The sequence below is a fragment of the Vanessa tameamea genome, chromosome 20 (assembly GCF_037043105.1).
Source record: "Vanessa tameamea isolate UH-Manoa-2023 chromosome 20, ilVanTame1 primary haplotype, whole genome shotgun sequence".
In the NCBI taxonomy this organism is placed as follows: domain Eukaryota; kingdom Metazoa; phylum Arthropoda; class Insecta; order Lepidoptera; family Nymphalidae; genus Vanessa; species Vanessa tameamea.
The window spans coordinates 9,846,978-9,874,955 of NC_087328.1; the positions used below are offsets into that span (position 1 = coordinate 9,846,978).

Consider the following 27,978-nt stretch of genomic DNA (forward strand, 5'->3'; position numbering starts at 1 on the left):
ACCATCTCGGCTCACACACACGGCTGTCAAACGGTTTATTTTATTGTTATATATATAGCTACGTTACAACAAATACTTAAATTAATTTATCATATCAGGTATAACCAATAGTATGATCCGTTCGCTTCACAAGGTGACCGACATGTCTGCATGTTTTAAACCCACTCCCGCGAATGTTATCAATCGTTCAATAATTATTTGAATCATTGTCTTTACTTCAACTTGAATATATTTTGAATTAGCATAACTTACGACCTTCGATTTTGTTTTCAATTATAATTATATTTTAATATTTCTTATAATTTAATGTTTTTTTAAAATGCATCTTTAGTAAACATTTATTTTTTAATCATGATGTTTCGAAATATAGTGCACAGGTATGTGTGAAAACATATGCACTCTCTATAATATGATTTTTATTATTCGATGGCAGGGGAATCCCACACAATCGAGAGATCGAGGCACGAGAATGCAAACTTTAAAAATATTTTAATTTTTATAATATTTTATTTGAAAACCGAACGCAGGAATTCGGGTCCTGGTTTCTTAATTGATATATAATATATATACAAAAATTAACATAGAAAATTTCAACCATGGAAAATCATCCATTTTTGAGATAGTGATCATTTAAACGAAATGAAACGAATGAACTTCCGTAAAACGGAATACGTAATTTTTGAATACACTGTTTGTTCAGATACGTCAATCTATTGATGTAAGGTTTTCATTATATAATGTTATTACAAATTTGGACATTATAAAGATTATAAAAAAGAACAAAAATTATAGTAAAGTTACTAAAAATCTGCCACAGCCTCGTCGGTAATTTCGGGTAACCAATGATTGCGAGATACCAGAGTCCAGTCCATAAAACATAAAATAATAGATAATATCGAAATAAATATTTGCCGCGATTTCAATTTTGTATACTTAATTGTTTTTCTGCATGTATACAAAAGCTGCGTGTTTAAATCGACGCGTCGCTTTCGGTACTACAGCCGTTCATTGTACCAATCAACAATCAAGAATAACATTTAGCAAGAAAAGTATTAGACGTAAAAATCAGATATGTAGCTTTAAGAGTATATTTTTCAGATACAGCTTATATGTGATAAAATATAGTGTTTTGAGTGCGCCAGAGTACCAGCTAAAAAACTAGCAGTACTTACTCCGTGGTAACGCTTGCGCATACTACCGTGACGAATCGAAAGAATACGCTAATGAAATTACTGGATAAGTTTGAAATTGGCAACGAATTGGCAATAGAAATGGTATGTCCTTGAATGCCAATATAACATATAATATATGTATATGCGATAGTGATGATTTGTACTTACAAACATAGCTCTCTGTTCCTTGATATTCAGAATTGAACCCGATGATCACAGAAGACTTTAATTTTTATGAGTATTTTTAACACTTAAACAATTATTATATTTTTAGGTAGCAATTTTATTAAATTAGGTTAATCGTTATAATCGTAAACACCTTCAAAATGTAATTGTATTTATTACGCAATACTACGAATATGAGGGTATGTGCGGGTGATATTGGTAGGTATTAATATATTTAAATCATTATATAAAATTTAGTTAAACAAATAATGTAATAATTATGCAAAGACAGATTAGGTACATAATTTTATTTAGAAATGGTAACAAAAATCCCATATCCTAATTACTGTTACAACAACATATTATAATATTGTACTTAATTACATTTATTACTACAAATCGAAAAAAATAAAACTAATAAATTAATTTTATGTAGAGGCGTAATACTTATTTTCAACACGGAAAAACTATGAACAATTTCACCGTAAACTGTTTGTAAAAAATACCTAAACACATTTTGTTTACCAAGTTACGTAGTATACAAAATAAAAAAAGGTAATAAAAAAATGTTATACAGCTCTAAAATAGTTTTTATGTCTCATTCAATTCGCACTTTCGTTAAAATTATTTAAAAGATACGTAACAATAAAAAAAATCGCAATGAATTCACATCGAATAACAAAATAATTCAAACATACGTTTAGAAACCTTAGAAGTATCCGAACGGTGAGTGGGAGATCTCAAGATCGCGCTGCGTGACGTTTTGTCCGCCCGCCGGTTCCCGGCACCCCTGCCCACAGTCCGCCGCGCGCCGTCGCGCTTACTGTACGTGGGGGTATTGTCGCTCTTGTCGATTCCACACAGCATTAATTTAGAACTGACCTGTGAACAAATACAACCGTGATTAAACGTTCTGTGCCGCATAACAGTGAACTGAACTCGTGTGTCTTGTGTGTACAAAAAAAAATACGTTGCAACATAATCTCTCCTAAACATCTACGGCTATCTTTGCGTGAGTATTCTAAAGTTATTTAACTGTACTTTCCTTCCATGGTTTGTCGAGCTATGCCGGTTCTAAGGTGCGTATTCGCGGAAAAAAACCTGTCGTCTCGAATGATTGGCTACGGCGGGTTGTTTTGTGTAAAATGTTAGATCTAGGTCGCTACCTGGTGGCTAATGTACGCATCAATTTTACATGTTTCAATGTTTTGTATATTCGAAACCGGACGCATCTGTTTTCGTATTCCTCCAAAGGGATAGGAAACAGAAAATAGGATTTGATAGACATCGTGATGTATGTTACGCTGTTATTGTTTTTAATGTACTCAATCCTAGTAATGACCCATCACAAACTAATTGTATTTGCAAGTTAACCTTAGCACTTTAAACATCGTAATTAAGTATGAAATTAAAACAAATAACTTTGAAATATATATACAAACCTAATACCTACTTGTTAAAATGACGGTTTTATTAACCGACTAATTTAAGTTGGACATTCGATTCGATTTAACCAATCCCTTTACATTTCACATTTACTTTTTACGATAATATCGAAAATATATAAGTCAGTTACAATGAATATTTAAAATACCTTATTTAAAATACCTTAACGCAAGTATTTTCATAATTCGTGCCATTTTCCGCTATTTCTCACGTACCTACAGCTATTACGCAAATTTACGAAACCTAGTTTTTCATACCAAGGAGTGTTATAATTACCTGATCATTTTGTTTAAGATGTAACACATAGATATATATTATTTTATAACGAAATACTTTTATATTGCGTTGCAAACATTGTTTTATATTTTTTTATTTATTCTTAATAATAAAATTCGATTTTCAAATAAGTAGTATAAAGGACGGATAAAAATACACAAACACTTAGAAGTGTAGTGTTTTATGAAGCAATACATCTTTTATCGATATCGATGTATACTATAAAATCTAATATCGATGTAAATATTGCTCGGCTATCCATCAGAAAACAAACTACAACAGTTTTCGTTAGCACTTAAGCAATTTTATTGCATTTCGTTAGAACGCAACCGTTCGCGTGGGCTTATTACGATATTTAAAGGTTATTTTTTATTAGACAAGTGACATGCAACTTTTTTTATTTTTAATCTGTGCGTCAAGTTTGTTTGTGTTCTGTTTATCTGTTATCAAATTTTATCAAGATTTCTAATACAAATATAAAATAAATAAAGGTATGGAATGTGACCTTCGTCTAAAGCTAACAATTATGTTATTGTTTTGAAACCATTCGTCTGTTCGAAATATTAATAGAACATATTGAATTTTATGTTAGTTAAATCAAAAAATCACCTTTTTATTATTTTTGTAAATATGTGTAAGATTAAAGATCGTAATGGGATCCTTAATATTAAAGAGTAAAACACAAATGTAAATTTTAAAAAAAATCTCCAGTCATCGTGCCTGTCTTCCTGTTCTAGAAGTTTTCAAAACAATTCATTACGTAAATATACCATATGTGTTTCTATTTTTATCTTAAATCCATAAATCTATCTGATTTTTATGCTTAACACTTTAATATCTGATTCACTTCAAGGTTTTAGTTTTATAATATAACATATTGGCATGATTAACAGAACGAAAAGCTTAATAGGTGGGACGTAATATATTGGAGATTGGCGAAATCTTGACACAAACACCAATGATTGCCATTTGGCCGATTACAGCCCAATGTAACCTTTCGTGATCAGTAACCCACGCCTTCTGTCATTACTGTGAACAAAGATGCAATTAGAACAGTTGTGTTAGGAGCTATGACTACAATTCAAAGTCATTTAGGTTTACCGTCGTGAAGACTTATAACGTCAAACGTTTCAGGGTGATATTTCTTTACATTTCGATACATTGTTCGGTAGACTACAAGGACTTTTATAGGCTATGTACTGCCTTTTTTATTTTATTTTTTCTCGCTGAAAAAATGCGTTACGCGTTATTCCACGTGATGTGAAGTGGGGCTCGCCGGTGCCCTGGACTGCGAGTGCGCCCCGGAACACCGGAATATCTTGAGGCTGTACTATTCTAATCGATGAAGATAAACAAACATTAGATTTACATATTCAATTATTTCTATTCTTTAAGCTCTATTATGTTATTCACTACAAACATTACATAATTAATATATAACAACAACAATCTACTTCGAAATTTTTAGAGCGCATTTGTCATTCAAAATCGAATTACGTAGATTATTTAAGATCCCGATAAATGGTATCACGTCAATTCAACGTCGAAATTATTGTTTTTTCTTTGTTTCTACTGTGTTTGGAATATGTTATAGACTAGAGGAATGGTGGCGAAAAAGTGGTATGAAAAACCACGTTATTTTTGATAAAAAATAAATAAGTTAATTAGCTAAGTTACTTAAGAAAAAGTAAAAAATTACGCAACTGTTGGGGATGAGTTGTCTCCTATTACGGTTCTCTAAAGGTAGATTAATAAAAAAAATATGACAGCGTTAAGCGTTGATGATACAATTCGAATTTTCAATTATCTTATTAAATACACAAGGTTTTATACATAATATGTAAATAATTATAAACAAAGCGATCATGCGAATAATTGAAAACAATCGCGTGATAACAATGGCGTGATAACGGGCTTACTTAGTAAAAATTAACCCAATTCCCGTCAATATCGAGCTGACAATTCCATGAATTATATTGTTGTTTCATTCAGCAAACACTGACGGAAAGGGAAAGGTAATATTATTAATGCAAATGTTTTCAGGTAGAATAACACCTGAAATACAAGTGATTAGTTAAAAATAAAGCGACTTGCTAGTGCTGTATTATCGCTTGAAAATAATAATTGAGATTATCTCCGCTTTAATTATTCCTAACTAATAATACACTAATGACAAGAGAACAGTTCAATTAACAATGCTGATACAGAAGCTAACGAAGCGAGGATGGAACTGATAATAAAAAATATATTGGCAGAATTGAAAGTTACTAGAACATTCTAATTGCAGAGAGTTATAATAAATTGTTGAAATAAGATAGTTTAGGTAAACCTTATACCGTACATAAACAGTTCCACGTGAAGGTTTCCGAATTAATAAAATTATCACGTCAAATGATTTTAAATTTGATAATTCGTGTGCACGAAAACATTGCGGTTATTGCGTCTGAAATTTATGCTGCGAGTTTATTGTTCGTACAGAAAAGGCAATTTATAACAGACAATTATAACCCAAACAGCGTGCATCCAAACCATTGTTTGCAAATACGTCCCTAACCGATGAATGGTATTGAGGGAACATTTTTTGTAAGGCGTGTCGTTGAATATTAAGGGAAATTTGTAAACGCATTAAGGAATATTAATTGCGATTCATAAGAAATATTAAATTTGTCATGCTCTACTGATAATGTCCTTTGGTCAGATTTTAGACGCAGTGGTAATTTTACTATCTGGACAAGACATGTTATAGTAAATATGTGTGTGCGCAACAGTGCATATTATGCACTGTCTAGTCACTCACTTTAATAATCCGATAATACATCACATTCGACCTGACCGGAAAGACTTCGATTGTAGGAACGACGTTATACGTGCTTTCTGGTATCCGGAGATTGAGATTTTTTAAAACCCTACTCCTTGAATGGCTTAGGATTGGAACTCGGAAAGAAGTAACGAATAAGTTACTGTTTCTGGTCTATACCGGGAAAACTTCGACCCGAAACCGGTTGTATCTTTAAATTTTAATCTTGTAAAATGTAAATTCAAAAGTTCTTCTAAGAGCCTTTATGAATAAAGTATATTTCGAATTTTGGTTGCAATTATAAACATTACCTATATTTAATATCCGGTTAGTCTTAGAGAGGTAAATAATATACTCATCTAGCTGTTCTAGCTCGTTGTATTTCGTCTTTAGCAAACTTCAATCCGTTTATGGAAACATGTAAAAATTAGCAATTACAATTTCTTGGGCATTTGCTACAGCACTTTTTGTATTTTGATGCTAATTCCGTTTTTGGTTTTCAAATATCATCGTTGATGTTGAGAATTTGCAAAATAGATATTGTCTATTGATCAACTAAATAAGAACGCATATTCTATGCGATGTCACATAAAGGAATACAAGAGCGTCTGTCTTTGGCTTATAATGTCCGACGACTGAGCGAGTTATTGACCATTTCTTATTTCTGAATATCTAATACTGGTTACATTTTTGACGACGCATCTGCAAAACAGCTTATATGGACCAGATATACTTGTGAATCTTAATCAATATTGTGGATTTAAATCCAAACTGACATCTAATTTTCTTTGTATGTAATTTGTATGTATAATATGTTTATCGTTCTCGGCGGCGAAGGCAAAGATGGAGAGAGAAGAGGGCTAAGATATGGGACTTTAACGGCTAATTGTTTATGTTTTAATATTTTAATAACTAATATATTATGTGACAACACTGAAAAATATATTGTATGCATAATGTGTTTGACATTCGTAGAAATGTAAAAATCTATCCATTCACGAAGATGCGCCCCTACACGTCCAATTATTTTTGTTATTTAAATAAACATAAAAAAATATATAGTATAATTTGTATTTTTTTTGCTGTCTTTACTCTTAGTCGTCTCACGCACACTTATCAACTAGACATCTTGTAAGCACGAGCGACACTCACTCATACTAATGCACGCCGATAATGATTTAACGTGGAGGGGCGCGCTTTCGTGAATGAACACATATATACTCTATTCCAACCATAACAGGAAAAATGCCAAATGAACAACACTTGAAAGCGATATCATTCGTCGAAACTCGAGAGCTTGATTAATCTATGATTTTCATTATGAATTTGCAACAAAATGGCGTTTTGAACGTCAACGAAACTGTTATCAGTCTTTTGGAAGTAAAATTAAAGCGAAAATAAGTGGTTAAGTGCAATAGTGTTGTATTATAAATAAAGATATATTAAACAAAAACTCTTAGTAGTGCGTTATATAACTGAGTTATTAGCAAATCGCATGAAATACGTAAATCTATGGTTTGTTTATCTTTTTTCCTACTTTCATCGGAATAGGCTATATATATTAAAATATCATGTAATAAATCGTTAAGGTTATTTATTAAGCGGGGAAAATATTCAGTACATTGTGTGATATATATTTCGTAAAACTATAAATCCAAATTTAAGTAATATTATATCAAAATGTTTTATTTACTAATATCATGCGAACTTTTGTCTAAATACAAATGTTGGTTACCAAATACTTAAAATTTACCTTTATCGATGGGAACTGGGTTAAACACACGTAGCTGTTATCATGTTGTAATTATGACTCAATTTAATTGTATAATTTGTATTGTATTGGACGATAATTATTTAGGTATTTGCAGTAATAACGTTTGTTGAACAATTTATATTATATAATTAATAATTCTGCACGAGGAAAAGGTTACCATGATAATGGTACCTATTCAAAATTATTTCATGTAAGTTTTTGTTCTGATTATATTAAAACTCGCAGGCAAGTGCCACTTACATCCAATCACACACAAACGCGAAAGATAAATTTATTGTCTTTTTTCTTTTTAAATTTTAAAATAATAACGTAAATCTGAATAAATTTTATTAGAAATAAATATTTATGTTGTTGAATTTTTACTATGTTGAAGGTTATAAATAAAAGGTAATTAAATCGTTTTCGTATAACATTTAAATTTATTTTACCAACTTACAAAATCGGAATGAAGGTTACGAATATTACGACACGGCGTGACTTGACAAAAAATTTGACAATATCAAAAACAGCATAAGAACTTTTTTAAGACCGACAAAGAGAAAAATTTCGTCAAAAGCGTCAAAGAAAACGGTTATCGAACATAAAAAAATACCTAAAAATAAAAATTGAATTCACGTAATGATTTTTAGCGGTAACCTGGGGGTTTTTTTTCGTAATCCGCGAATCTATTCTAATTTCGCCTTGACATACCGTTAGAACGATTATCTTTTTCGTAGAACATTGGCCAATATTTTTAAATCCTATTTTAGGCTTATCTCAAACAATACCGTGTAAAGTTCGAACCCTATCTCTATTGTATTTAAAGTAAACAAATATTGTACTGAAAAAATAAAAATATTGTATTATTTTACTTGGGAGCCGAGATGGCCCAGTGGTTAGAACGCGTGCATCTTAACCGATGATTTCGGGTTCAAACCCAGGCAGGCACCACTCAATTTACATGTGATTAATTTGTTTATAATTCATCTCGTGCTCGGCGGTGAAGGAAAACATCGTGAGGAAACCTGCATGTGTCTAATTTCAACGAAATTCTGCCACATGTGTATTCCACCAACCCGCATTGGAGCAGCGTGGTGGAATATGCTCCAAACCTTCTCCTCAAAGGGACATGAGGCCTTAGCCCAGCAGTGGGAAATTTACAGGCTGTAAATGTATGTATGTAGGGCTTTATTTATTTATTTGTACCTTGTACAAGCCTGCCTGGCAGTACTGAGTATTGTTGTGTTCCGGGTTGAAGGTTGAGTGAGCCAGTGTAACTACAGGCGCAAGGTACATAACATCTTAGTTCCCAAGGTTAGTAGCGCATTGGCGATGAAACGAATGTTTAATATTTCTTACAGCGCCATTGTCTATGGACGATGGTGACCACTGACATTAGGTGGCCCATTTGCTCGTCCGCCAACCAACATATATCATAAAAAATAAAAATACTAGAATACTTTCTGTTGAGCTAGGCCAATATGTAAATGAGATGACAGTTTTTTTTTAAACTGTTTCAGAATATATAATTAAAATCATCAAGTGCCTGTTCCATTGTAGAAATCAACTTGTGTTATGTATTGTAACAACCATTGCCTTACCTCATGTGGAGGAGGCTTGGAGATTATTCCACCAGTGAGAATTAGATGTTATCTATGAAGTAATATAGTTTCGTCATGACGTCGCGGTGCAGGTTCGCTCATGATGTTTCCTTTTCCGCTGAGAACTATATAATAACTTAGCTTAAATTAGGCACATGAAAATTCAGTGGTTGCCTGGGTTTGAACCCGCAATCATCGGTTAAAATATGCGCGTGTTAAAACTAGGTCAATTCATGGACGTATTTTTGTTTATGCAAATTTTTATTTTGTTGAAAAAAAATATCGAGTTTCATTTTTAATAGGTAACTCTTGAATATTCAAAAGTTATCTATTAAATTTACATAGAAGATATACTATTAGAGTCTTCGTATGACTATTTTGGTTTGGCTAAGACATCGAATCTTTGGTTAAGATTCACGTTTTCTATCCACTAAGTCATAAAGGCTGAATCACGGAACATCTGTATTTTTAATTGCTAATTATTAAAAAAATTACAAATAATAATAATAAAGGTATTTTATATATTTTATTTTCCTTACATTCTTCAGCTAATAGCTAGATAATTAGACTTCAGATAATTAAAATTATATTTAACAAAAGCCTTGTAAGGACAAAATTTATCCAAAGTTACCGATCTTATTTAACCGCCCTTTTAGTTGTAATTTTCAAAAATATTTTCTTAATGAGCGTCTACTTGGCTAAAGAAATAACTGTGCTAATCTATTCATAGTAAATACACAGAACTTTAATGTAGGTACTTCAATAGTTCAATGGTCCGCCATTAAATAATTGAAGTAAGTAAGTAAGGTTGGGTGTAAAACAGAAATTCTAGAAAGATTTATTTACAGATTGTTAAAGGGAATTATGCCATAGCAGAAGAGTTTTTTCTGCACCGTAATTGTCCACAATGAGTACTCGGAATACGATCAAGGTAGTTATGATTGTTTGCGCCAGTAAGGTTATAATAAAGTCGGTGGCCAGGTAAAGAGAACGGAAATTAATGTAGGGTCGGCAAAAAAATTGTAAATCTTTCCGAAGAATGTTAATACATTTGACGACATACCATTAATATATTAAAATACGTAAGAACAAGATATCTCAAGAACCATCTATAATCGCAGGTAGATTAAGTCGGTAATTGGTTAATTCGTGTGAATTATCAACACTAATTTCTATTGTATTTAAAAGTACACAATTAATACAATTGAGTGCCGCAAGGGCGTTAATGTGTGTTACTTGGTCGAGAGACTTTTGCAAGCCAAACACCAATACTTAGTACTGTTGTGTTCCGGTTTTATTGATGACTGAGACAGTGTAACTACAGGCACAAGGGTCTTAACATCTTGGTGTCCAAGGTTAGCGACAATTGGCGATGTATTGATGGTTAATATTTCTATGGCCAATGTCAGTAGATACCATCAGGCCTTCCTTGTTCGTTCATAATGCCTTTTATTTTTTGTTTCACCAGTTTCTGCTGTCGGTCAAACGTGCGACCTTGCTACGATCTTGGCTCTTAAGACATTTCAAATCATTTGTTATCAATATAAGTCTGATTTAATTACTCAAATGTTGTTTTGCGCTATTGGAATATTATGTTCGCATGCCCTTGAAATAATATCGTTGTTAAATAAACTATTCGTAACAGGCTAAAGCCACTGAAAGATACATATATATCAGTTTTTTTCGACACATGCAGGTTTCCTCATGATGGAAATGTCCTTGGATGTAAAAATAAAGAAGTGCTTGTTCGAGTTGAACCCGATATCTTTTACCACTGAGCTATCTTGTCTAGAAACTATCGTTCGACAATTGAAATGACTGACATGGTCTCAAGTCATGTGACGGTATTTCGGAAACAATAGGTTTTTTTTATTATAAAAATAGGTTGACGGGCAATGGGCGTCTGAAATTTAGTTGTTACGGTCATTAGCGCCGTATGAAATATGAAACATTTCTCACAACACCAATGTGTCATCAATATTGGGAACTCAGATGTTATGCTCCTCATGCCTGTAGTTACCCTGGCTCACCCTTGATATAACCGGAACACGACAATAATGAGGATTGCTGTTTGTCAGTAGAATATCTGAAGACAAAGTGGTACCTACCCAGATGGGCTTGCAGAAGGCCCTACTACAAAATCTATGGCTTACGTCACGCGACGTAAAAACTTAAACCAATCGGTTATTGAATTACTGATGCCGATTAACGATTCGATAAATTGAATATCCGGGCAAACCACATATGCATATAAATAACACAACATAAATACAGTTACTCAAATTTGTTGATCTCAGAGAGCTTAATAATGATTTAAAGAAACGACAGTAATAATTAAAAACCAACAAGTTAAATACAACGCTGGATTCTGATGATAAACATATTACAATCAACGATGTAATAAATATGTCGACAGATGAATTTTGCATTTAATAACTAGCGAATCAGGTCGTCGGAGTTGAACAATGTTCTGACAGATGCTATACGAAATTGCGTACCAAGATGAACCGCTTTATGCAGTGATTAAATTGTTTTCGGTTGTAACTTTGAGTTAAGACACTGGCATATTTGTGGAAAGAATAAATTAAACAGGAAAATCAACATTTAATTGTATGTAAAGTGCGACATTTGCAAGAGAAAGTTACAATGGAGGAATTTATGGGAAACGAAGGGAATTTATTCATATATGTAAATTTGTACCAATAAAAATTATGAGTAATGGCACAATTTGGAAAAGTACGTGATCTTTTATATAATTATACAATTTTATGAGTCAAACGATATTTTGGAAAAATTTAAATTGGAAACATTTTATGTGTTCCGAAAGATTATGCAAGCTGCTACTCGCGATTTCACGCGCCTTAAACACTATTACGCCATCCCTTGAGGTCATAGTGTAATGTTATATATTTATGCCGTTAAAATTATTCTCAATAAATGGTCTATTTAACGCAATTTTTTTTTTCCGAATTATATAATCTAGCAATCCTGAGATTAGCCTCCAAAGAAAGAAATAAAATAAACTTCATATAATTATCCACTCTTTTAATACTACCTGGCGTTGCCTCTCCTGGCTTCGTACAGTAGAAACATTTTTTTTGGTGTAACATACAAAACAAAATCATCCAGACGTTTATATGTATAAAGATGGATTGATAGATATGATGTATACTTTATCGATTTCCTTTGAATAGATACTCCTTTATTGATGTTGAGAAACATCGAAGTTCATCATGCTCCTACCACCTCCATTATGTTTATTGATATGATCTCATGATTGCACTCTTCTATAAATGGAGCTGGTGATACTTCAAGCTGCCGTGATGCAAATACTTCATAGCGAACTCATACTTTGTATCATAGCTGAATAACTTAATATTCTAATTTACCTTCCTCGCTGCAAATTGAAATTATTTAGATTATTCAAATTGCTTCGAACGCGTTAACACATTTTCCATATGAATGAGAAATTTAGATTGCTTAGAAAATTTTCATCTTCCGTAAGGACATGATTAAAGAAACCCGGTCCGGTACTTAATTTGCGTTTATAATTCTTGTCGAAAAGTGAAGAAAAGTGCAAGTGGAAATATTTGCCACATGTTTATACATTATAATCGTGGAATTGCGTGATGAAAAATCTTCACAAATTGAAACATTCAATATCCAGTAGTGACTGTAAATCACTTATGAATTCAGGCCAATAATAATTTTCTCTTATCACCGATGCACCGAGATCTGCTCAGAAGGAATTTGAGATCTATTGTAAGTAGTCAAGTTTTAGTTTACATTGCACTTGTTTAGGATCGAGAATTAATAGAAACTTGTACGTAGTGTGTATCGAGTAAGCGAAATTGCTTTTTGGTTCAAGATGAGTCCCACATACGGCAAGCAAAGTCGTAATGTTTATTTTATCGACGCTTTCAACACTCATAAAAGAAAGTTACGATCAAATTTAATTGTATCTAATAATTAAGGCCCTTAAATTATGAAAATTCATAACAATTATGTATTATAATGAGCAAAGGAATTAATCTTTTCATCTTAAAAGGGAACCGCTGGAAAACCAGTTGTTAAAAAATTTGGGTGTATCTAAAAGTAAGCCACAGTTGGGTCAAAGTTTAAGATAAATTTGGAAGATAACGTGTTTTTTACATCAGCTTCGAGTCAAGGTGACGCCCACGACGATTATATCATTTCGCATAAATATTCGCCTTTCTGATCGTACGTCGAACTTATGGTATTTCATTATCTTCCTTGTACAGGGGGAATTCTACTAACAAATTGTTTATCGCAATCGAATCGAAACAGTATCGTTTACTCGTTCTCCTTTTCTACTAATACAACAATATTTGAAGTTTGAAGTTCGATGGGAATAGAATCGAGAACATATCTTATCATATAAATTGGTAGAATTACCCAGTTACGATTCAGCGGAAGTTTTATTTTTGTGAGGTATAGTCGAAGTTGGTTGGAATAAAAATTTAGTAGAATTGATCCTCGGTTCGTAAAAAATATTGACATATAAAAACATTAATCACATAAAAACTATTTGCTAGGGAACCTTTTGAATATACTCAGAAAATGCACGTTAGTTGTAACTCATTATACATTCAAGTTTATATATAAAGTGAATAAAAAGTTAAATGACTTCCGTTATATAAAGCACATTCCATTCTGTAATATGTGACAAGACGGCAACAAATGTCGTAATCCAGTATGGTAACGCATTCTCACCTCTAAGTCTATCACGGTAAGGGTTTATTTTTCAACTAAAATCACCATTGAAAATTACGTATTACGTAAATCCATTCATATCGTTACTTCAAAGTCGTCACAAGTAACAATGTGGGAAACGTCTAACAATAGGATGTTAATAATTTATCCACCTGTATCCCTCCTGTCTCACGTGAGAATATAAAATAAGGATATGCTATTTACATGACATACTACTTTTTTTAAAGAATTTGCGGAGTTCTCATGCAACATAACATAAAACATAATCGGCCTGTAAATTTCCCACTGCTGGGCTAATGCATCCTCTCCCGTTGAGGAGAAGGTATGGAGCATATTCCACCACGCTGCTCCAATGCGGGTTGGTGGAATACACATGTGGCAGAATTTCGTTGAAATTAGACACATGCAGGTTTCCTCACGATGTTTTCCTTCATCGCCGAGCACGAGATGAATTATAAACACAAATTAAGCACATGAAAATTCAGTGGTTCCTGCCTGGGTTTGAACCCGAAATCATCGGTTAAGATGCACGCGTTCTAACCACTGGGCCATCTCATGCAAAATGATTCTTAATTTATTAGAGACAACTCATCGAAATTTCTTCTAAAAAACTATATTTAAAAAAATATTTCAATTTAATTTTGTTCATTATACGTAATTAGTGACTTTGAATCGAAATTGCTGCTTAAACTCAAAAATTGAGACAGATTAAAATGTAAAATTATTCAATTTTTTTTAACATAATATCATTTTAATTCTGTAATCAATATAAAATTAAAAAGTAGACGTAATTAGCTCGTATATTAAAATAAACGCACAACCTTTCTCTTGATGCTTTAAAGATATATAGATTTTAAAACTTTTCAATGTCGCTTGCAAAGGCGTTATTTGTAACTTTTCATACGCAGTAGCTATATCATCGATACATCGAACTAAATTAATAGTATCCTAATAGAGTACAATTTTATCATTTTAATCCCGATTTATTTTACGTCGATAAAAATATTTCTCATCGCCCTCGGTTTTACGACCGCCTGTCGACTTACCGTTTCCGAAATCATTTTATGAGCCTTACGTTAACAAGGGAATTTGATTTGTATCAAGTACTTACGTTGCTTTCATTCTATCCTGGACTTAGGAAATAATCATTTCTTACTCCTATACTATATTTATTTTTATTTACATTGACATATGATACGTTTTTGCTTGTTTTGATAAATATTTCTCAAACGATGGGAATGGTATTGAGTTATTATCGATCCGTTTACAAGTCTTCTTACCAGAAATGCCTTTTTTCTGACAAAAACCAGCTCATGACGTCACGACGTTACGATAGGTAACTCTGTTCAAAAGTAAAAAAAAAATAAAGATATACATAAATCATACAACATAGGATTGATAGCGAAATTTTAAAGTGTTCTTCTTCAAAATTGTTAAAAATTTTGAAGAAGAAGTTTATTATTGTGTGCCGATAAATAATACTTAGTTCATATTGAAGGTCTTCTCTGCGACAAAGTGCATTTGTTCTACGATGTGTACCATTTAATTTTCACGTCGGTCGACACCGGAAGGGGTGGGCGTTGTTTGTTCCTCGTCAACCGAACTGACCACTAATGGGCGATAGACGTCAACGGTTAAATTTCCTTTTGTAATTAGTTCGAAAAAACACATTTCTGCGAAAACAAAAATGAGTGAAAATTGAAAAAATCGCCAACAAACGATCATCATTGATCAGTATTAGCAACATATTGTACTACTGAGTTCTTGCCATTTCTTCTCGGTATAATCTACACTTCGAATCGGTAGTAGCTATACGTTTGAAGCAATTCTGTAAAATGATTGCATGAACAAACTGTTGATTTGATTTGATTGATAAGTAAGATGAATTAACTTGTCTTGTAGCTGTAATTGACATCTTCATGTCTGGTGTTTCGTTTTAACGCCTGATAAATCTATCTTTTCGTTGTCGTCAATAGTTTTTATTTCAACGTTCATTTGAATTTAGGTTTACGTTGTGGTTTATCGTTCTGGCCTTAATAAGTTTAAAATAAACTGAGAATTTTTAGGCGTTTCTTTGAAGGCATCAATTTACGTGACAATAAGGAGAAATCCGTATAGGTTTTTAAAGTTTATGCGCGCATAAAATTAATTCTTCGCGTGTTGAATTACGGAGCGATTAAGAAAGTTGGCGGTTACGCGGTTTTTATATTGCAACCGCAATAACTTCGTATGTTTGTTTTGAAATTATTTTTAGTTTGTTGTATCGATTTGTATTTGAGAAATTATGTATGGTACATTAGGTATCGAGTACGTATACTCATCTCAATGTCCTTAAATATTTTAAATTTAATAAATAATGATTTTAATGATGAGAGCCGAGATGGCCCAGTGGTTACTACGCGTACATCTTAACCGATGATTGCGGGTTCAAACCCAGGCAAGCGCCACTGAGTTTTCATGTGTTTATAATTCATCTCGTGCTCGGCGGTGACGGAAAACATGTTGAGGAAATCTGCATGTGGCTAATTTCAACGAAATTCTGTCACATGTGTATTCCACCAACCCGCATTGGAGCAGCGTGGTGGAATATGCTCCATACCTTCTCCTCAAAGAGAGAGGAGGCTTTAGCCTAGTGGGAAATTTACAGGCTGTTAACGTAATGTATATAATGTATGATTTTAAAATAAATTGTTATTGTCAAAAATGTATTATTTTGATTATAATAGTAATTACATCGAATATGCAATCGTACTTGTAACATGGCAGGCGGCGTAAATAATGATTTATGTTTACATTCGTTACAGTTTTAAAATAAAAGATTATTATAATTCTCTATATTAGGCGTATGGGGAATATTAGAGTCGAATACAACCATTTTAGCTGTATTATACATAAATTTATTTATTTTATATTTATGTACTCGTATATATACGTTATATTTAGTGACTACCTTCATAACTAAACACCGTCTTTAAAACGAAACCTATTAATAGCTGCTGTTATCAGTCCCATTGTAATTACTTTTATGAAATGCAATTTTGAACTGAAAGGTGAAGATTATTATTCTGCATGAACTGTATTCTTAATACTCAAGTCGGTACCATGATTACAATTTCACACATTTGAAAATTATCCGTCTGCAATTACTGGTGATATATTTATAAGATTTTTTCTGATATTCTTTTTATTACGACGACACAGATAATGAAACACGATTGAGTTTCTCTGTAAAAAGAGATTTATTTGTTTAATTTTACAATAATAAAAATAAAATAAAAGTTTGTATTTACCTAAGCATTGTTTTAAAAAAATATGTATTTACGCACCTGTAAAAAGAGAAACGACATTTAATGTTTATTTATTAACAATGTCCGTTCCTAAATCACAAGCTGCTTTACTTTTCACAATCACGAGATTGACTCTAGGTTAATATTTTTCATGGCTAACAAAATTTAGTTGTCATGTCACTGCGCGTTCGATGACGGTTGATGCGCGGAATTCAAATTAAAGAAAAATAATTTTTTTTTCTTTACATATTTATCAAGAGAAAAAGACTAATTTTGTTAACATTTTCGTTAAAATCCGAGCGATTTACGATGCTTCTAAATTTACACTGCAGCACTGCATTCCCTAGTTAGTAGCTACATAAAAACTTTAAAGCGCTTTAAAGCTACAAAATCTCAGTTCCGTCATTGTTCGACGATTACGACGAAATAAAACATACATCAATCAAACTCACAAAAACTCTTCCTTAACAGTTCACATTTAGCATTGTAATGATTATTATTATTATTCCGTAAACATTTTAAACATGAAAAGATCTTTTAAATTAATCATGTTCGCTAACAAACCAGATGTTTATATTTAGAACGGTGCACGAGACTATGGGGAAGTTGGGGTGTTTATAGATTTTACGAGCACGTGGAGACACGGTCTTAATGCCATGTGTTCGACGGAAAACGGACATGAGATGTGAAGTATGGGAAGCCCTGCATCGGAATCGACTTGAGTTACGATCCTGTTTCCTCCTAGTAATTATATTACTTAATACGTAAATGTCTGGTAAAATTTATGAAGACCTTTGGACATGGATATTTTTTTTTTCAGTTAATCAAGGGAGATGATGACTATTCAATGTGGAGGTTAAATATATTTTAATTGTATTTCAGTCGAGAAAATTTAACTACCGTGTTTCTTGTCCGAATTAATGTGTATTTCGAAAATGTGCCAGTGGTATATGTATCTGTTTGTTCCTTTATTTATTTAAAGCTCTTAATGTATGCTAATATTATAAATGTTAAAGTAACTCCGTCTGTCTGTTGCTCTTTCACGGCTAAACACTAAAATGAATTTGATGAAATTTGTTATGAGCAAGATTGAACATAGGCTGCTTTCTATGAGTAAAACGCGAGCAAAGCAATGGGCGAAACTACTAGCTTTGAGGTCGAGTAGCCGTCGATCAGAGGTAGCTGAAGTTCTGAATTTAACCTATATGTAAATTTACTTTTAAATATTTATTATTAAGTAAAATTTAATAGACAACAAATATAATATATGTGTATTTATTCAGAAATATTATAAACACGTTCGTTTGTTAAAATAATTAATAATATAATAATAATTCACTAGAGAATGCAGACGTTTAAATTACCATTTAAAAAATAGCAGTATTTAAATCAGAACACTTAAAATAAATTATATCGTAATACGTATCAACGATAGTATATAATTATGTATTCAAAGAAAAAAAAATATAGTAAATCACATACCAATAAAATTAATTGTATCAATTTTGTAATTTAATATAATTAAATCAATGTTTTTTTTGTGTGTAGTTGCTTCAAGGCAGTATATTGATTAAAAAAAAACAAGCTTTAATATCTGTTTATGTAATACAACTTAGAATACCACATAGATAGATAAATGGAAAATTCTTTTATTGCACACCACACGCATAAAAAACATACCAAACTAAAACAAACTAACGACCTGCAAATTTCCCACTCTTGGGCCTCTTGGTTTCTCTTTGGGTCTCCTTTGAGGAGATTTAGAGATCATCAATAGTTTTAAATATAAATTAAAAGTTACAGCCGTTTTAAAACTAGCGATGAGAGTTCGTGTAAACACTATTGGTTCCAGCCATTCGCCGAACAGTAATAATTCGGATCGCTGAATTACTGTTTGAAGGACACAAGCAATTAGAAGCCACAAGGACCGTAAGTGGTCCAAATTAATATTACAAAAAATATAAAACATTAAAATTGATAATCGTACGAGTTATTAAAAGTAGGGATGAAAAATGTTAGTGTGTTTTCAAATGTATAGCGTCAAATTAATATTTTTAATAGCTGCTTATAAATCATAATCTTATACCAATAAACTTATATTAAAGTTAAAATAAAATACCTTATTATTTACGAAACAGTACTAAAAACAATTAAATTAATTAACATTGCTGAGAATTCTCTAAAGCTTGCCATTCACTGAAAACCGTCTTTAATTGCATGTATTTCTATAATCAGCTTAATTGTTGTTTACTAGATTTAACCGGCAGTTAATTAAATTAACGCTATGTTGTTCAAGTGATTCCGTGTAATGTCCTTATTTTCTAAATCCAGGGTTTGACCGATCACTATACAGCTATCTCGACGTAAGAAAGTACTTAATATACACTTATTATTATTCGATAAAAAACCTTAAGATACTATAAAGGCGATGCAGTAAGTCTTTCTGCTGATCGGTGTAATTTACTGATTTTCTTTCAGGGTATTCGAAATTTATTTCGAATGATTTGAAATCGTATATCGATATTCGATATCGGAACGATTTTTGAATTTAACTTTTTTATTTTATTTAGTTGTCTAAGAATATATTATATTCTTACAAATAATCTTTTGTATAATTTTATTATCTGTTTTTAAAGTTAAAAACATTGATGTTGTTTCAAAACGAATTAAGATTTTTCTACGAAAATCAAAAGATAGACTCAGATGGTGTAGCTTAATGGTCGTTGCATACTTCGTTAATAACCCGTTTTAAATTGTGTTATGGTTATAGCTTCAGAACAAAAGGTTATGGAAGTAGTATGTGTTCATCCAAGGTTTGTGTCTGTGTACATAAAATAATGAACGTCGCACCATCAATCTTTACATTAAAAAAATATATACGTTATGTGGTGAATTTATTATACTCTTTACAATTAATAATTTTAAATATAAATAATAATAATAAAGAATTGCCTTGGGGGTTTTATTCAAAGGTTTCTTTAAAAAAAAATTATAACTATTGAGTTATTTGCCGGTCTTCTCGGTAGAATCTCAAAACCGAACCGGTGGTAACTTTGTGTTCAATTTAATCTTGACTCATGAAGATTCTTGATTGCATATGTATTTACTTGAATACAGAGTATTTTTAAAATGATCTTTGATTTCTTGTCCTAAGGTGATTCTTCAAGAGTTAATTGCCTTTACACTGCATTGCTCCCGGTGTGGGCCATCATATACGTTTATTTTTTATCAGATGGTACAAAAAAATCTGAATGTCATGTCTGATCTATTACCTGTTCTACATGATACTATACAACAATTATAATCTCAGTAATATTCTGTCGATGTAGAATAAGTGATATTAACATTTTGAATAATTATGTACATAGCATCGCTCAATGGTCATAATTGCGAGAGAGAGGTGCGGTAGGTATAATGGCAAGGTCGATGGGTTGTTTTAATAAAACCGCTGTTCGAACGTGCTAGCTAAGCGAATGCTATAACAAGCTATATACAAGCAACCTTTAAATACTTTTGTAGTCAAAGACAAACATTCGCATTATTTATTTTCATTTAGAGTACCCGTTTATACAAAAATAATTTGTATAAATTGGATGATGATTAATGTTCATCTTTACGAAGTGACACTGCCACTGACAAGTGTAAACCACTTGTTACAGCGCAGCTGCAGCAATGCTCCGCTGATCTTGAGATCTAATAAGTTATGGCTGCAATTACACTGACTTACTCACGCTTCGAACCGGAACTTAGCAATACAAAGAAGTACTGTTAAGCATTAGCAGCCAAGCACAAACACTTATCACCTATGTAGATTGATTTGATATCTATGTGATATCATTTCATACAAGACCACTTGGCTTGACTTGAAACCCCCTAAGATAGGTAGTAGTGACCCATCCTTATATAGACGCAAGAAATTAATTATTGTATCAAATTATACGATTTGTTAATCATACGTCTATGACATTAGCAATAAAATCCGTATCCATTTGGCACTACTGAAATCTATTAATCAAGTTATTTAATTAAAGATTGCTTAGAATCTTCATTAATTAATTAAATTGGCAGAGTGCACAGCGTGATTCAGAAAATGCTCTCCGTCGTAACATTGAATAACGACTTGGATTCCTTGTATTGTACATAAAGTTAAACCATTAAAACTGACGGAAATCTTCCAAATTCTTTGTTGTCTCGATCCAAGAAAACCAGAGGTCAACATATGAGGCAATTAACATGATAGTTATGAAGTCTTCCTGACTGATTTTGGACGTGGTGACATTCTCATACGAGATTCTCTGCAAATGCAAATTTTCTCATATTCCGACGGGACGGCAAATATATCTGAAGCACGGAACTTCCAGACGGGATTTGATTCCAGGCCTTCCGGATTTGTGGCCTTATAATCTAACCGCTATAGCATCGAGCTGTAACCATAGTATTGTATAGCGTTGTATAGCGTGTACTCATACGTTGTGATTGGGGGGACGAAAATAAACTCGATTGTCTTCCGTATTTCACACGTCGATGATTCATAACTTTGACATTCCGAAACGAACATAATCGCTTTAGGTATGGAATTTGTGCATCCCAGTTAATTTTATTGTGCACTTATTGTATAGGAAGTTTATGTGCAGTACGATTAAATCTTAAGGATTTCGAAATAAAATTACCAATAAGTGTTATTATTAACTAAGTGACATTTGTTTGTATATTACGATTTATCTCTAAGGATTTTTTTTTGAGATTGGTAACTTGTTTTGTTAGCGATGTCGCATGAAGCTAAACTAAAGTTATTAGTCTAAATAATTAAAATTCATGTGAGATTTATAACTGTATAAGAAGATTAATTGCGAGTACTATTGAGAAAATTATAAAAAAAATTATCATCTCGGATGATTCCCGTCAACATCGTTAAAAATAATACTTTAAATGTAATACTTAAAAAATGGATAAACTCGCGTTTTTCATATAGTTAGCCATCATCATCATCAATGGTTGGTGGTTGAATTTGATGATAACACGTGCGCATTTTCGGGTCAGTCACTAGTATCCTTGCGACTATGATTCAAGGGTTCTTATAGTTCATGTTCTGCTTTTGGTTGATGTTATTCCGTAACACATACCGCACCAAACACCGACTATTCACATAAGCTCTTTGCCTGCTTTAAAAGAGAGACTGCTCACCCGTGGTATATTTAGGACTATTATACTTAGTAATTCTAGTATTATATATATATATAGGTCTTTATCAATATTATGTTTATATATCTATTCGATCGAATGCTTCTGTAATTACGTAATAATAATGTTATTCAGCCTGTCGCTCTTGGCCTAGGTATTAATCTACATTGATTTAAGATGACATTGCGTTGATATTTATCGGTATTTTATCGCTTATTGATTTATTAAAGGTTAACTTACAAACTGTCCCAATGGTATGCCGTCTCTTTTTCGTAGAAGTTATTTTAAGATCTAGGATCTTCAAACAATATTCTTCCATAGATATTTTTAATTTTGTCTTTAAATAAAATTTAATATCATGTTAATAAAAGATTATATTAAATGATAAAAAGCGTGACATTAGTATTTGTTGATTTCCTGGCAGAATAATATATGTTTCCTGCTGGTACAATCTGCAATTCGAGGTGGTAGCATTACATTTAATTTAATAGAAACAAGAAGATTAAAAAGTGTTTAATATAAAGAATAATTTGATTTAATAATACGGGTTGCTCAGTGCTAGAGCTGGAACGATTCAATGGCGTGAATCTTAACCTGAGCGTACGAATTCAATGCCAAAGCACCTTTGTTGTAAGATAATTAAACTTGCAAGTACACGTATATTACTAATCAGACAATCTTGATTCCCTTGTATTTTCTTCCCTCAGGTCAAGGTATTTTCTTCACCGTCCAAGTGGTAGATATGACTGTCAATAAGTAAATGTAATACTGCTATATTGAATGGAGGAAAATTGAATTTTAGCGCTTACTAATAAAGTTGGTGGGTGGGAAACAGACAGTACCTACCGTTTCGTATTGTTTATAATGTCATGTTGATGATGTGTCGTGTATTTGATGTTGTAATAATTGAGTGTTATTAGTATTCTGCCTCGTTAGTCTACAGCTTTTAAAGCAAGTGACAAGCTTGGTTCAAATTCTTGGCCAAAAATATTAGTTTAGTTTTCAATGTCAAAAAAGTCTGATCGAAACTGAGTTTGAAAGTTATATGTGTTTAAACTACGTTTACATAAAAATAGGCCTTTATTTCATTATGTTATATTTTTGTATTTTCTTATGATGTGGGTAATTGTGGTCACCTTGGCCATAGGCAATGGTGCTGTAAGAAATAAAACCATTCCTTACATCGCCAATGCGCCACCAACGTTGGGAACTAAGATGTTATAGGGGAAACACAACAATACTGAGTACAGATATTTGGCCGTAGAGTATCTGATGAGAGGATGGTACCTTCCCAGACGGGTTTCCTCATATCCCTACTAGCAAGTAACCCTAGAATTCTGTTCGTTACCGTAACGTATGAATCATAGCAATGTTGAAATTGACGTTAGGCCCGGATATTACATAAATAAATGATGCACTCAAATCTGACCTTAGTATAGGACACATCACATCCAAAGAAGATTAATTTCAAAATTTTCCTTAATAAATATAATTATACCCACTTATTGGTGCCATCATACGTAATCATGATGAAAAAATAAAGTTTTATTTGGAAATATGTATTTGTAATCGGCAATACAATAAAAAATATTGTAACAATACTATTGAAATCTAAATTACACTCGATGTTCCCACAGGTTAAAATGTAATTAGGAAAATGGCTGGCTCGCGTGTACCGACCGTCGAAACTCAGTCCTTTCTTCTCTAAGAATTGATTTAAAATGTATAAAGATTAACAAAAATACAGAGAAAGCTGATATTTAATTTTTATTATTTATATTTCCATATATTATTATTCGTCATTGTGGGACTCGTCTGCTCTTTCATTATTTTACTGCCAAATATCACTACGTTATATTTCTATTTGGGTTTCATTTCTAATTACAAGAACAAAGAAGTTATCGTAAGGTGGTGGACATCGCTTTAGTAGTGTAAGGACTGGTGTATATTTGTCTGTCTGTTATAAAGACTATTTCTGATGGAATGTATCTAGCTGTGCAAGAGTTATATAGTTCACAAATATATGCCGACACAAATGTATTCTCTATTCCTTCAATATCATCGCAATTCGGCAACACCAGAGACTTTTTTGGTACAAGACGAAGCACGGGAGCATAGTTCTACCGATTTCATTGGCCCCTCTGGGTGATCGGGTCCAGTACCCCGGAATCTGCAGTATTAGATTAATGAGCTCAAGTGATAGTGATATTTATAGATAGTCATTAAACCAATCAGCTTTACCTTCCGGATTTTGCTGGCTTTGTTCGATTTTTCCCACATTACCTGTGTAGATTTAGTTCAGATATGTGCAATTTATACGTTCCCCTTAACGCCTGATGTGGGTAAAAGGTGACCCCAATTTCGTCAAACCAGTATAATTTTTGCGACAAAAATAAATCCATTTTCTTTTAGTAGTTCAACAGTGTTATAATATTAGAATACATAATATATATTTTTTGCAGTAATGCCAAAGGGATAGTAGAATTTTGTTTGTGTTTTAAAATTAACAAGATTCTATTTTAAGAATTATTTAATTCATTTGGTAATCGATGTGTAATTGGACGCGTGTCTGTAGGTGTGTTTGAACGTGCGCGTGCGTGTGTGTGTAATACGACGACAGTCGTGACATAAACCATGTCTGTCTGAAACATGAAGGTGTATTTGTACGTACATAAGTGAATACATTCAAAGAGGGATACACATCCCGCTGGAGTTCTTAAGAGAGCTCTTTTCATTTGCAAATGAAAAATTCTCTTGTTTCTTCAGCGACGCTACATCAAAACCCTCCACTAAAGGGTTATTCAGAACATACTCATTTCGCTACGTCTCTAGAGGCCCTACAGACTTACAAAGCATCTAGCGTTCTGTACCTTAGCGCCGACGAAAATTGTTAAACAAAGACTTTCCAGACAAAACAGCTGTTAGGCACGTACTTTTGCTACCTAAATACATGTTTAATGGAAATATAACCTAAATATCACGACATAAGGTTTAATTTCGTATGAAAGATAATTGATGTTCCATTCAATAGATTTGTATCTTTCTGTTTTTGTGATAAGGTTGATATTCGCTTGTGTGATTGTAAAAGGTAATATATTTGTTACAATAGCAAATGTCACCGTGGTTTTGTTCCAGGATGTCATTGATGAGCTCGAGACCGACTGGGGTGTGCATTAAAATTTTCCATAGCATTATAGTTCTTTAAGCTATCATAATAAAGCTCATAACAGTTTAATGTATTTGCGTACGTGATCTTTACAGTTTACGAGAATAATGAACAAGTGAATGTACAAAGAAAAACGTCACTTAGCGCTATAGTAATAGGTATCAAAATTGAGGAATTTGTTGGTTTTAATGACATTGATCCCATCACAGTTGCACAATAAGAAGTCATATATATATATTATTATTTGTTATAGTCGCTAATAATGATTCATTAAAGTACATTGATTACTCATTTCTTAAACGCAATATTCGAATTGAATGTTCTGATTTTATACGATGTTACTAACCTAACAATATTACGGATTATTTACAAATCAATTTAATTAGTGTCTTGTAATTCATAAAGAAAATTAATTTAAAGTTTCCTTACGTAAAATAAAAGAACAGTTGAAAGTCATCCAGCAATATATCGTAGCGTTCGATAAAATTTAGTGATCAAAACAAAATATATTTCTCCGAGTGACAATAAGACGGCATTACTTATGTAAACACAAACATTTTCGACGCGAAGACGTCGACGCGCACAGCATTCATAATTCTATATTAAAGCAACCACCCGTCTTTCCCGTCTTTGCAGGATATTTGCTAACTTTGTATTTCACAACCTATGTTTAAAATTTTGCCTACAAACTGCTCGTCTTTTATTAAAAACGAATTAATATTACAAGATACCACGGAACCAGAGCAGCTGAAAGTATTAAATCGTGTCTGGTGCATTTATGCATGAATATTGAAGTGGAAGAAAGGAAGAGCCATTAGGGATTGCGCTGTTGCTGAATTAGTGGGACAGGGGTGTTAAGATGCGCATTTTAGTGCAGATGACTTTTTTTGTTATGAATTTAAACATATACTATTTTTATATAAAATGTTTAATCTATTTCCAAATTAATTATTTATGAATTTTTACCTTATCTGAATTATGAAAATGTCCTAAAAATGATATTCTGCAACCTTGGTGGTAGGGCTTTGTGTAAGCCCGTCTGGGTAAGTAACCACCCACTCATCAGATATTCTATCGCCAAACAACAGTATAAAAAAAGAAAAAAAACCTTTCGTTCATTGAGTACATATAATTTAAATCCATCCACTGTCAATGTAAAAATACCTAAATATAATCAATAAATTAATTTGCCATACCGCCTTTAAAAATGCCTTCAATTTTATGCCCATAACGCCGGCATTCCAATAAGACGTTTAATATGAACACTGCAAATAAACTGCAAAGTAAACGAGTTTAATAAAGACCGAAATCCACTTACCATTTATATATAAACATATCAATAAATATGATGCATTCCATCGCTGTCGACCTTCATTACGGTGAGGAAGTTGGCAAAGCTGTCGAAGTATTGCAAATGTCTTGAAGTGAACCGTTCAATGATTAAATATCACAGTGTACTTGTCGGTTTTAATATTATACTGTAAGCAAATATATTTTTATTGTTAATATTAATTTAACACAAGAATATATTACTTATGCTTGTCAAGTCAATCGTCTAAATTGAAAGCATGAAACTATGAGCAGCCACATATAAAATGATACTGCTCGCGTGCCCCGACTTTATCCGGGTGAAATGAAAAAATATTTTCTTCCCGATAACAGTGACACATACCGGGTCCAATCAAAAAATATATTAAATAAAAAATACATCTAAATCGTAAGATCGATATAAATACCACGAATATTGGTTTAGGAGCTTTTTTCAGTAAAGCGCTACAAAAAAACATACCATAATTTATTTGTATATATAGAATTTCGAATCAGTTTACTAATACCCTTTTTAGACTCAAAATGAATAAATATAAAATGTAGTATACACCAGTAAGTGTTATTACGTAACAAGTAATTGTTTTTGTTATAATGCAGAAACAAAAGATACCGGAAAATCTAAGGCATTGAGTGTTATAGAACGAAAAGCACCGGACTTTAGTCGCTATTCCATTTGTGATCGGCTTCTTACAAATGATAAACCTAACAAATATTGTAAATACAAAAGTAAGCTAGTCTGTGGCGCTCTCATGTCTTATGACTCAAGCGATTGAGAATATTTGCAAATCCTATCACCTTCCTCCATTACAAGCACTCAAAATCACGTGTGGAAACTAGCCATACGAGTTAGTAATTGATCGTTCAGATTTTTAAGTCGAACTATCAGGATTTTTAAGACCAGTGATCTAAGACTTCTGTGTTTATAATTTAACTCTTGTACGTGTTTACTCTAAACTTTCTTCTTAAAAGTTAATGGGTCTTTGTCCAGGAGTTTATTTTTTCTAATTCAGAGTATATTTGTAATTCTTATCTGAATCCAAAATCTATTTAATAAGCAGATATCAATATCTT

The 27,978-nt window shown here is 32.3% G+C and overlaps 1 protein-coding gene across 4 annotated transcripts in view; it reads left to right on the plus strand.

Annotated features, from left to right (window-relative positions):
- The first annotated feature begins 2,122 nt into the window (after positions 1-2,122).
- Smash (smallish) overlaps positions 2,123-27,978 on the plus strand; it is a 146,432-nt gene continuing 120,576 nt past the window's right edge. For 2 of the 4 annotated variants that reach the window (XM_026627423.2, XM_064218042.1), the window contains exon 1: positions 2,123-2,349. The gene's annotated coding sequence lies outside the window, so the exon portion shown is untranslated. The remainder of the gene's footprint in view (positions 2,350-27,978) is intronic. The other 2 variants (XM_026627424.2, XM_064218043.1) reach the window with 1 other exon arrangement.